The sequence below is a fragment of the Aquarana catesbeiana genome, linkage group LG03, assembly GCF_042186555.1.
Source record: "Aquarana catesbeiana isolate 2022-GZ linkage group LG03, ASM4218655v1, whole genome shotgun sequence".
Classification (NCBI taxonomy): Eukaryota; Metazoa; Chordata; class Amphibia; order Anura; family Ranidae; genus Aquarana; species Aquarana catesbeiana.
In genome coordinates, this window is record NC_133326.1 from 124244483 (window position 1) to 124257649 (window position 13167).

Here is a 13167-nt window from a genome sequence, read left to right on the forward strand (position 1 = left end):
CCCGTTATCCCAACTCCATGCACAACACCAAATGCCGCTATGGGCCACTATGGACCTAGTGGACTCACACCCAACACCAATCTCCTCATTGCCCTGGCTCCCTCCCACACATCGTCCTCTCGTGACGGGGCCATGTCTAGCCCATTCCCTTCGCATGTGGGACTCGATAAAGTATTCGGCCGGCCTGATTTCTCCTCATCTACCCCTACTTCAATTTCCCCAGTGCCCATTGTTCCCACCAGGCTGGGAAAATCCCCAGCAATTCTCCTGGTGGAAGACAAACGGATTCACGGACATTCACTCTTTTTTCACCCCTACCAGGATAATATCATTCGAGGCTCTACGCTCCTCTCACGATATTCCGTTACGTGAACACTATAGCTACCTGCAGATTCGCCACTTTCTCCAGGGGCTTATAAAATCTCAACCGACCCCTTACATTTTGACCCCCTTCGAGAACTTCTGCAGAGCAAGACCCCAAACCTCGGGTTTAATATCACTGATCTTTTCCTCTATTATTACCTCTAAAAAACCACCGACACGACTCTGTCACCTTCAATGGGAAAGGGAACTAGGAAAACAGCTCGATCCGGAGGATTGGCAGGTCATGACTTTAGCAATATCCAAATGCTCAAAGAATGTAATCTTTTTAGAAAATGCCTATAAGATACTTTACAGGTGGTACTACACACCTGCTAGACTGACCCGGTTCTTTCCAGCCTACTCTCCCTTGTGCTTCCGAGGGTGCTCCCAGGAGGGCACAATGTCGCACATCTGGTGGACCTGTCCGAGGGTACGCAGATTATGGATTAGAGTTTACTCCCTCCTCCGAAGCATACTCCATGCTGACCTCAAAAAGGATCCGTTCGAGGCACTTCTCTACAAACCAATTGCGGAGCTGCTTCGCCCAGAGCGCCAGCTGGCTCTGCATCTCTTTACTGCAACCAAACTAACGATAGCTAGGGCATGGAAGACACAGACACTAAGTTATGAGGCGGTTAAGAATCGCATGGATGATATAATGGTTAACGAAAAGCTGACCGCTGTCCTTTCGGACACTCATGATAAGTTCCTGAAGGTATGAAGGCCATGGGTCGAATATACTAAACCCACTAGATTTGACACCACCCTTCTTAGGATTTAATGCACTCTTGCTCCCCACCGCAGGGACCCACCCTCCCCCCTTTCTTCCTCTCTTCTCCTTTCCCCCCTATTCTTTACTCCTCCCTTCTCAACTAATCTCTGCCCCTAGCTTTTCTTTAACCTCCCTTTCAAAAATGTTTTCAGCCTCTGTTATATTCTTATTGTTTTGTTTTTCTCTGATTTACTAGCATACTTATTTTATTTATAAGATGCTAAACTTTTTGTTATGTTTATTCATGATGCATTATCTACACTGTTAAACTGTCAAATTGCTATGGTTATCAATAAAACCCTTTGTAAAAGAAAACAGAGATCCTCAGGTTTTTAAGGCACAGAGACTTTCCTGCGACAAATCGCAATTTGTCAATTTTTGGAGAACGTCACAAACCCTTTTCAATATAGGAGCACTATGGTGTTTGTTTGCTCATACATTGTCTACTTGGCACGTGCACAGAAACAAATAAAAAAAACTATTGTTTTTTTTATCGTCCAGTCCACATCGTGAGTTATACTATTTAAAATGTATTAAAATGCATGTACACATACACTATGCTCTGAGTTCAGGAGCAGTGCAGCATTGTTGCCACACCATCAGAGGAAGCTGCATTAGTAAACCCTGATGGCTTTTACTTCCTCTTTGTTCCCCTGCAAAGTGAAAGCATAATGGGCTAGTATGCATCGTATACAAGCCCATTATGTGCCACTTACCTGCAAACGAAGCCCGCAATGTCCCCGCTGGAGAAAGCATCCATCTTCATCCCTCTTCCTTCCAGAGCCGCGGACTCCGTCTCTCTGACTGGCTGGAGTCGCTTAACGTCACTCACGCGCGGGAGCGACAGTCAGGGCACGTGCCCTTTCTATAGTGCGCGAACACGCCGATGACGTCGGCGCAAGCGTATATGCTAAATATTTCCTAAACCGTGCAGGTTTTGGAAATAATTCCAGTACCTACAGGCAAGCCTTATTATAGGCTTACCTGTAGGTAAAAGTGGTCTGTAAGGGTTTACAACCACTTTAAAGTGGACTTCACTGCCCCAGGATAAGCAGGGAATTGTTGGACTAAGAAAAAACTGTAGGTGCCGATGCAGTTATAATTAAATCAGTATTTAATCCAAAAGCAAATATTTATTATATTGCAGCTTAACAATTCTTAGATGTCATGGCTGCATTCATTTTCCAATTTAGGCTCTTTTCCTTATTTTCACCTGGTGATCCTGTCAGCCAGTCTGTTTTTTTTTTTAAAGAACAAGCTCTCCCAGAGAATGTATCAGTTGTTCAGGGATGAGACAAACCACTTACCACTGACAGGGGTGCTTACACTGTTCAACTTTAAATTTATTCATGTGAAAAACTTATCCAAAACTGTTTGCTGCAACTAATTATAAAATGTTAGCGGGGGTCTGGCTTCAATTTGTTAGTGTATTTAAATCTGCTAGTACATCTAACACTCCTCTCCCCCCCCCCCCCCCCCCCCCAAACTGTGCACTTTCATCCAGAGTGGGGGCACTCTAATACAGAAGGTGTTAATGGCCAGATCAGCAGGTGAAAAAGAGGAAACAAGACTAAGAAAATAAAATTAATGCAGGAACCACATCTAATGATTGGTGAGCTGCAATATATTACAGTTTTGGGTTTAGTAATGCTTTAACTGAGGGGTAGGCAACCTCGGCCCTCCAGCTGTTTTGAAACTACAAGTCCCATGAGACATTGCAAGACCCTGACAATCACAAGCATGACTCCTAGAGACAGAGGCATGATGGGATTTGTAGTTTCACCACAGCTGGAGGGCCGAGGTTGCCTACCCCTGGGAACTGTTGTGGCAAATATTTTCTTTTTTTTGGAAGGCCATAAGTTCCCTTCCCCCTAAGAATGCATTGGAAAATTGCCTAGCATTTCGTAATTTAACAAATAATTTCCTACACTGGCACTGTGTCAAAAAAAAAAAAAAAAAATGGAGAAATGCACTTAATCAGGCTACTTACGAGATAAACATAGAAATCACATGATAGAATTGTCAAAAATTGTGCAAGAGATACAGCATTACCAATCTAGACAATGAAACTCTGTAAGGCCAGGTTCACACTGGCAGGATAGGACGGTCATCCTACTTTCCCCTGCGACGACTTTGAGATAGTCTGACTTGTCCTTTGACCAATCAAAGCAATCCCAGTGTGACAAAATTCCTTTTACTGCTGCTGTAATCACCATGTCAGATGGTCAGGACAAGGATCTGATTGACCCGACTTCAATGATATTCAATGGGCTGAAGTAGGACCAAAGTTGGACCAAATTAGTGCAGGAACCATTTTCTAAGTTGGACTGACCTGTGTCAAACCAGTTAAGACGGCTCTCATAGGGATCCACTGATTTGTACACGTCATGCGACATGTGCTCCCAAAGGCGCAGCGTATGTCATACCGGTGTGAACCCGGAATAAAAGAGATTTGGCAAATGTCACCTAATGCATTATCATTCACTTTCAGCACTGGTGAATGGAGTATTGAATAAATCAGGCAAGAGTCATAAACAAAACAATTAACAAGCAAGTGTGAAGGAGTCACTAACCAGTCCACAAACAGTTCCACACTGGCACATAGTGGGACCCAGGGAAAATGGTAACATACTGGTAAAGATGCTAGCAAAGTCCATCCAGCTTTCAAAATGAAAGAACATTAAATGCAATTATGTGTGTTACAGATAGGATGGTGGTATAAGCACTCAAGCCAAGAGGAATTGCCTCTTCAATCACCCTTTGTCTATGAAAACATGTTTTTAGCAGAAATGACTGCCGTTTTACATAATCATTCCCCAGCCTCTGAAAACTTCTCCATGAAAATTCCTTCAGCTTCAAGATGGGTTTCCTTACATGAAGGGCTCCAAACAACATTTAAATGAGAATTGAATTAGGGCTTTGACAAGGCCGGTCCATAACCATCCATTACTCTTTTTTTCTCCAAGTGGTTACTTGGTGGATTTACTAGTGTCATTCGGATCATTATTGTGATGAACAAGTCATTTCTGGTTTTGGACAGTAGGCCCCACAAAGCACGCTTTTTATTGATGCAGAATTCTTAGTTTCATAGTAGGTAAGGTTGAAGACAATAGTCCATCCAGTTCAACCTGTGTAGGTGCATGTGTCAGTGTCTATAATTATTTCCCATATCCCTGTATGTTGTGTTCTTTAAAGAGGAGTTCCACCCAGGGGGGCCGTCAAAAAAAAAAAAAAAAAAAAAATTAAAAGTCAGCAGCTACAAATACTGCAGCTGCTGACTTTTAATTGGACACTTACCTGTCCCTGGGTCCAGCGATGCGGGGGATCGAATCCCCGCTCGTCCCCCCCCTCCGCTCATCGGCATTTCAACTGTGGGCGCCGGGCTGTGGCTTCACAGCCTGGCACCCACTGCGCATGCGCGAGGGGCGCCACGCGCCGTGATTGGCCGCTCAATCACCTGGGACCTGTAATGGGTCCCAGATGATTGACAGGAGGGAGGGAGCAGAGCGGAGCCCTTCCTGTGCCTGGGGGGAAGTGATGTCACCAGCCCAGGCAAAGGAACAGGCAGACTACGAGGGACCACCTAGCAACAGGCATTTAGAGGTAAGTGAAAAAAAAAAATATATATCCAAAATGTTTTTTTGTTTTTTTTTTTTTTTTTTTTAGCATTTTTACAGGTATTTTTGTTTTTTGGGTGGAACCCCACTTTAAGATGCACATCCAAGAGTCTCTTAAAAATATCCATACTCCCTGCAGCCACCACCAATTGTGGAAGAGAGATTTCCACATCCTTATTTCCCTAACAGTGAAAAACCCCCTGTGCAGTTTAACGGTTAAACCGCTTCTCCTCCATTCTCATTGTGTGGCCCAATGTCCTCTTACACGCCTTGAGACTGAATAGTTTTTTTCCTGTGCTGGGATCACCATTGAGGCATTTATAAATCACCATCATATCTCCTTTCAAGCGTTGTTTCTCCAGTGAGAATAAATGTAGTGTTTGCATTTGTTCCTTGTAATCCTCCAGTCCCCTTATTCGTTTTGTTGCCCTTCTTTGGACTCTCTCAAGTTCCAGCACATCCCTTCTGAGGACTGGTGACCAGAACTGGACAGAATACTCCAGATGTGTCCTAACCAGAGTTTTATAAAGTGCCATGATTATAGTTTTATTCCTGAAGAATATCCTTTTTTTATGCATGCTAATATTCTGCCAGCTTTGGTAGCTGCAGCTTGACAAAGCATGCTATTGCTCAATCTGTCATCTACTAGGACTCTCAGATTTGACTCAATGACTGGAAGCTGCCAGGTCCTAAAGCAGCAAAGCAACCCCATGCTATAAGATTCCCACCACCATGCTTCAGTCGGTAAGAGGTGCTTCTGGAATTCTGCCTTTGGTTCATCCCTAATGTGTCTACTGTTACTGCCAAACCATTTCTATATTTGATAAATCAGTCCACAGCGCATTGTTCCAAAAGGCGTGGTCTTTGCCTACAAGCTCAATGGCAACCTGAAGTCTTATTCTGTTATTTTTGGACAGCAAACGCTTTTTCCTTGAACACCTCCCATCTTGCTAAATTAATGCAAGCTCTGATTGTAGATGTGTGCAGTTTAACAGCAAGTGTTGCAAGAGTTACCTACTGATCCTGCAGTGAAATTCTGACATTCATGGAAACATCTTGGCATCAAATGGCCAGCTCCAGGGCTGAATTTGCTAGGTCGACCATTTCTAGACAAACTTAGAAGTTTAAAATTCTACGCCATTTGTAGATAGTCTTCCTTACAGTGAAATACTCAATTTTAATCACTTCCAGTCCAAGGATGTCATATGACGTCTTTGACTTTCAGTGGGGATATCTGAATGATGCCTGAAGCTACAGGCTTCTCTGGGCTCTCCCGTGCCATCGGGGACCCGGAGAAAGAATCAGCCGCCACCAGATGACGAGCAGAGATTTCCGGTGACCATATGGTCACCAGTCATCTCTATGATCATCGGAGGCCTGGGTGCGATGTTATGACATCAAGTTCTGGCTGCGACGTTATGACATCACGTCCCGGCCGCGGTTGTAAACAAAGCCGCGATCGCGGCTGGAAAGCATGGGATCACTATTTTTTTTTTTTTATCTCATGTATTCCAGCCTGGAGAGATGTGGGGTCTTATAGATCCCACATCTCGCCATAAAGAGGACCTGTCACGCACTATTCCTATTACAAGGGATGTTTATAATATATTTATATATAAAAAATTTTTAATAAAATAAATTTAAAAGCCCCGTCCCTGTGTGCTTGCGCACAGAAGCGAACGCACACATAAGTCCTGCCCACATATGTAAACGCCGTTCAAACCACACGTGAGGTATCACTGCGTGCATTAGAGCGAGAGCAACAATTCTAGCACTAGGCCTCCTCTAACTTTAAACTGGTGACCTGTAAAAGAATTGAAAGCGTCGCCATGAGTGTGCACAATTTTAAAGCATGACATGTTGGATATCTATTTACTCTGTGTAACATCATCTTTCACATTATATAAAATAAGTATGTGCTAACTTTACTGGTTTTATTTTTTAATTAATAATTTTCCCAAAAAAATGCGTTTGAAAAATTGTTGGGCAAATACTGTGCAACATAAAAAGTTGCAATGACCGCCATTTTATTCCCTAGGGTGTCTGCTTAAAAAAACATATATAATTAATTACATAGTTACATAGTAGGTGAGGTTGAAAAAAGACACAAGTCCAACCTATGTGTGTGATTATGTGTCAGTATTACATTGTATATCCCTGTATATTGCGGTCATTCAGGTGATTATCTAATAGTTTCTTGAAGCTATCAATGCTCCCCGCTGAGACCACCGCCTGTGGAAGGGAATTCCACATCCTTGCCGCTCTTACAGTAAAGAACCCTAAATGTAATAATACTTCGGGGGTTCTAATGTTCGGGGGTTCTGAGTAATTTTCTAGCAAAAAAAAAAAAAAAAAAAAAAAAAAAAAAAAAAAAAAGGGATGATTTTTACATGTAGGAGAGGAGTGCTAGAATAGGCCCGGTATGGAAGTGGTTAAATGATTTGGAGAACCTTTTACTCTCTTTCCAACTTCATGAGCATCCTCTACTTTCTTTCTGTGGACCTTAAAGAGCTCTTTTGATCTTTGCATGATGACACTATACAAGTTAATGGCAAAGAGACCACCAGACCCTAGATGCCCGAGGTCTAAAAAGAGGACTGGTTCCAGCTGTATAGTCCCCAAGAAGGTTCTAATCACTGGGACCTAATCTTGAAAAAACAGGTTTTAATTACATAGGTTTGAACTGGTGGGGTGTACTTATGTTCTTTTATGTGAAACATTTTCCGCTTCATAAATTTATATTTTATTTTTATATAATTTGTTCAAGTAGATGACTTGTTTGTAGACACTGTTTGAATGAAGACCTAATGTTTACCACCTACTGTAAAATAAATGTAAACTGATGAGACAGAATAAGGCATTGTCTGATCAGATCACCTGTCACAATGCCAGAAATAAATCAACATGTCAAAGCATTGCCACACGGTTATTGCTCCAATAAACCTCTACATAACTTTAAATCATTTCGCGAGCTGCTTAGGGAGGACAGGTTATGGTGGGACAGGTAAGTAACTCAGGGCACATTACTGATTATACAAGACCCCCCCATCCCCTACAAATCTACCACAAACAGTCCGGAGGAAAACTGCAATTTGACCTCAGTGGTGAGTATTCCAAGTGGACTGAGTAAGCTGACCATACACTGTGCAAACTTCCTCTGGTTCACGATGAATGGTCTGAAATTTGATTTGGGGTTGGCCCCACAAAAAAAAAAAATAAAAATAAAAAAAATAAAAAAAATAAGTAATTGGTAAAAAGAAAAATTGCTGGCTGAAGAGCAGCAACATCCAATCAGATGCAGCCACTATTCAAGTATTTTGAAAGCCTGTGGGGCCAGTTGTCAAAATTCAATAGCCCAGCAGGAGTATCTGTCCATCTGTGCTGTTAACGTAGATAGTGAAATCGGTTTGATTTTTATCTTTATTCAGCCAGTAGGCTAAAAGGACAAAAATCCATCAGTCTATGGCCAGCCCTAAGCAGGCCATACACCTACAGAGGGGGGGAAAAAAAAAAAAAAAAAAAAAAGGAAGAAGAAAGAAAAGGTCTAACCAATTCATCCATCCATGCTAGAACAGTGCAGATGATTGGATCCCTCCTTGGGCTAGAGGTGTCCAGGGATGTCGGCAAGGGGTCTGTCTGGTCGAGATGTCGGCAAGGGGTCCATCTGGTCAAGGGGACCAGGGGACGTTTGGCAAGGGGGTGGGGGGGGGGTCAAGGAATCCAGGGGATGTGAGCAAGGGGTCTGTCTGGTCCAGGGGATGTGGCTGAAGAGTCCACCTGGTCAAGGTGACCAGAGGACGTTGGCGAGGAGGGGGATGTCGGTCAGTCTGGTCGAGGGGTACAGGAAGCGGCGGCGAGGGGGTCCAGGAAGTGGCAGGGATACGTCTAGTCAAGGGGGTCCAAGAGGCGACAGGGGGGGGGGGGGTGTAGGTGTCCAGGAGGCGTCGGCGAGGGGGTCCTAGGAGGCGTCGGCGAGGGGGGGGTCCTCCTGGTCGAGGAGGCCCCGGCGAGGTGGTCCTCCTGGTCGAGGAGGCCCCGGCGAGGTGGTCCTCCTGGTCGAGGAGGCCCCGGCGAGGTGGTCCTCCTGGTCGGTCTGGTCAAGGTGCCCACGTTGGCAAGGGGAGGGGTGGGTTGAGGTATCCAGGGAATGCGAGCAGGGAATGTCTGTCTGGTCCAGGGGACATGGCTGAGGGGTTCGTCTACTCAAGGGGTCTGTCTGGTCAAGGTGCCCAGGGAACGTTGGCGGGGTGGGGGTCCATCAAGTCGAGGGGTCCAGGAGGCTGCGGCGGCGAGGGGGGGGGGGGTCCGTTTGGTCGAGGTGTCCAGGGGACGTCGGCGAGGGGGTCCGTTTGGTCGAGTTGTCCAGGGGACGTCGGCGAGGGGGTCCGTTTGGTCGAGTTGTCCAGGGGACGTCGGCGAGGGGGTCCGTTTGGTCGAGTTGTCCAGGGGACGTCGGCGAGGGGGTCCGTTTGGTCGAGTTGTCCAGGGGACGTCGGCGAGGGGGTCCGTTTGGTCGAGTTGTCCAGGGGACGTCGGCGAGGGGGTCCGTTTGGTCGAGTTGTCCAGGGGACGTCGGCGAGGGGGTCCGTTTGGTCGAGTTGTCCAGGGGACGTCGGCGAGGGGGTCCGTTTGGTCGAGTTGTCCAGGGGACGTCGGCGAGGGGGACCGTTTGGTCGAGGTGTCCAGGGGACGGTCGGCGAGGGGGACCGTTTGGTCGAGGTGTCCAGGGGACGTCGGCGAGGGGGACCGTTTGGTCGAGGTGTCCAGGGGACGTCGGCGAGGGGGACCGTTTGGTCGAGGTGTCCAGGGGACGTCGGCGAGGGGGACCGTTTGGTCGAGGTGTCCAGGGGACGTCGGCGAGGGGGACCGTTTGGTCGAGGTGTCCAGGGGACGTCGGCGAGGGGGACCGTTTGGTCGAGGTGTCCAGGGGACGTCGGCGAGGGGGACCGTTTGGTCGAGGTGCATGTCTGTCACAGAACATCTGTCTGGTTTTTCTGTGGAGCCAGTGGGCCACCAACTTGCGTATTTGAATACTGGATGGTAGGTCATCAAATCTGGGAAAGCTATAGGTTAAACTGGTCTGGTCAAACTGGCATGTGGTGTGAATCTATGCTGGTTATTCAGTTGTACCAGAACCACAGCGCTGCATTTGCAACAAAAAGCCAACCGTTTTCACAGCCAGTCGTCTATAATCACTTATCATCAGCCAGTAGATATCAAATGAGGACATGATCCCCCAATAATACTAAGCAACATCAGCAATAAAGATGGACCATACCAATCCTGATCAGCTGGTGGGGGGGCTTCATTCTGCTAAGTCACCTATGCAGCACTGGTGACACAGGCTGTAGGTGACACCCCGAGGATGGGGACATGGCAGAACACCCCCGTTGTCAGCCCGTACTAATCCGCCCTCTGCAGATATCTGAATAGAGCTCGCACGGTGATATCGGAGCCCCGATCGCCCATGTATGGGCTGTCACTCGTCATACATTATAATTGAGCACAGCTGTCTGTGTCAGCAGCATCACTGACACTGGGCCTCGGAGCTTGCACTCATTGCCACCTTCCCCTCCCCCTCCGTACCTGCACTCCGATCCCCGAAGGAGGCAGCCTGTGTCCGGTGATGTGTCCGCTTTTTGTCGGGCTGCCGGTGTCCGGGCCCGTTCTGATCACAGCCGCAACGGTTCTACTTGTCAGAAGAAAGGAAAGGGCGGAGACTCGGGAACACACCCAGGAAAGGGCGGAGACAGCCGCCATGTAAACACAGCACGACCAGCTACTCACACCCATACATTATATATACGGATCATCTTCACTAATATCCCATCTACAACTACTGTCACCTCTGCCATCATATACTGTATATGACACACCGATCAGCCATAACATTATGACCAGCCGCCTTATCCCATAGAGGAGGTATGGACTCCTCCACACCTGTGAAGGGTGCTGTGCCCTCTGACTGGTCCTAGCAGATCCTTCATTACACAGGGGACATCCCATATCATCTGTCCATGCCGGTGTCACGTCACATTCGGCTACACATCACATTTTGCTACCTGCTGGAGTGCGCATGCGCGATGCCGCCATATGTGTTCCAACACTGTTGCAAGACCACTTTGCCACAGGGCCGCTTCGCTCAGCATAATTATAATCTAACTCTATGGACTCTAACTCCACTTGGATGGTGGGGCTTGAACCTGGACTCAGGGGTGTGGCCACAAAATTCTGCCCAAGCGCAGATCGCCACAGTGTTGGAACGCATATGGCGGCTTCGCACATGCGCAGTCCAGCGGGTAGCCAAATGTGATGGGTTGCCACATGTGACGCTACACCGGGCCGTGCTTTGTTGCAGAGGTCTTCCGTTCATCCTCAGGAAGTCCCATTGATTTCTATTGGGACACAGCGGCTGTGGCCTAATATGCCACCTGTGTGGGTCCATGTCCCTGAAGTCACCCTGTGTATATTTGGGACACATGACCCCCACAACAATATCATATGGCTGTGTCCCTATAGAAATCAATGGGATGTCCTGAACAAGGATGAACTAAATGCACAGGCAGCAGTGTTCATTTCATCAACGAAAACATTCGTCAATTTGCGTCAGCGGCCTTTTGACAATGACGAAAACTAAATGAAAAGTTCACCTCATTTTCATCCACTGACAAAAATCAATTGTTCTGTTTTAATTAAAGGAGAAGTCCAGCCCAGGCTCATTTAGCTGGGCTTCTCCTAAGGCTCCTAGGCGTTTTGTTTTCAGGCAGAAAGTCATGCGATTTCACACATGTCAAAAGGTAACCAATGTAAAAAGCAGAAAACGCCTGTAATCTGCCACAAAAGAAGCTCCTGTACTTTTTTGAGCTTCGGGCATTTTGCTTCAGATGACAAAATGCTCAGATGTGAACAGGGGCTATTGAAATGAATGGGATTTGTCTTGTTGGGCATTTTTAGAGCTAAAGCTTACAGCAGAAAAACACCCAAAAATGCCTAGGTGTGAACGGAGCCTAAGACCCCATTCACACAGGGGCAACATGACTTGCAGGTCGCCTCAGCGAGGCGACCTGCAAACGACTGCCCGGGCGACTTGCAAAACGACTTCTGTATAGAAGTCTATGCAAGTCGCCCCCGAAGTCGTACAGGAACCTTTTTCTAAGTCGGAGCGACTTGCGTCGCTCCCCTTAGAACGGTTCCATAGCACAGAACGGGAGGCGACTTGTCAGGCGACTAGGTCGCCTGACAAGTCGTCCCTGTGTGAATGGGCTCTTAGGGTCACAGTAGTGCAATTCATTTTGCACTCCTGTGATCCATTTTCAGAGAGCGGTTTGAAGTCCGCTCTCCGCTGACATCACCAAGATCAGTCCAGGCTCCTCGTCATCCCGACTTCAGAAGTCTGGATCCGCAGCCTCTCAGCGAGCCGCTGAGACAGCCGATCCCCACCCCTCCACAGGTCAGCGCTCCAGTGAGCGTGGAGGAGCAGAGCAGGGGAGCTGCTGATTGACAGTCAGCAGCTCTCCTTTCAGGGAGTCGAGAGAACCGAGCCATTGGTGGCTTGGTTCTCAGTGCAGAGACGCCGGGGGACAGATGCAGCATCCACCTAGGTAAGTATGAATATCGGATAGAAGCCAAACCCAAAGTTCTCCTTTAACACATGAAAATGTGAGGGAGGGACATTTACCCATGTGAACTTCCGGCTTCCTTGGAGCTCTGCCTGTGTAGAACCCTTGAGTGCTTCCGCTCCCAGCAAGTTCGTAGTATGCTTAGCAGTATGTGCATTACAGGCCTCCTCAGATCACCATCCAGAGCACCGGGTGCATTAAAGGCCTCCTCAGACCACCGTCCAGAGCACCGGGTGCATTAAAGGCCTCCTCAGACCACCGTGTGCATTAAAGGCCTCCTCAGACCACCGTCCAGAGCACCGGGTGCATTAAAGGCCTCCTCAGACCACCGTCCAGAGCACCGGGTGCATTAAAGGCCTCCTCAGACCACCGTCCAGAGCACTGGGTGCATTAAAGCAGTGGTCATCAACCCTGTCCTCAGGGCCCACTAACAAGCCAGGTTTGCAAGATAACTGAAGTACATCACAGGTGATATCATTTGCTGCTCAGTGATTGCAGTATTCTAGTCTGCATCTCCCCAAGGTAATACATAAAACCTGGCCTGTTAGTGGGCCCTGAGGACAGGGTTGATGACCCTGCATTAAAGGACTCCTCAGAGCACCGGGTGCATTAAAGGCCTCCTCAGACCACCGTCCAGAGCACCGGGTGCGTTAAAGGCCTCCTCAGACCACCGTCCAGAGCACCGGGTGCGTTAAAGGCCTCCTCAGACCACCGTCCAGAGCACCGGGTGCGTTAAAGGCCTCCTCAGACCACCGGGTGCGTTAAAGGCCTCCTCAGACCACCGTTCAGAGCACTG

At 47.5% G+C, this 13167-nt stretch overlaps 1 protein-coding gene across 9 annotated transcripts in view; it reads right to left on the bottom strand.

Annotated features, from left to right (window-relative positions):
* Window positions 1-10491, bottom strand: part of HERC1 (HECT and RLD domain containing E3 ubiquitin protein ligase family member 1) — a 253741-nt gene extending 243250 nt beyond the window's left edge. For 7 of the 9 annotated variants that reach the window (XM_073619149.1, XM_073619158.1, XM_073619159.1 and 4 more), the window contains exon 1: window positions 10339-10491. The gene's annotated coding sequence lies outside the window, so the exon portion shown is untranslated. The remainder of the gene's footprint in view (window positions 1-10338) is intronic. The other 2 variants (XM_073619154.1, XM_073619151.1) reach the window with 1 other exon arrangement.
* Between the last annotated feature and the right edge of the window lie 2676 nt (window positions 10492-13167).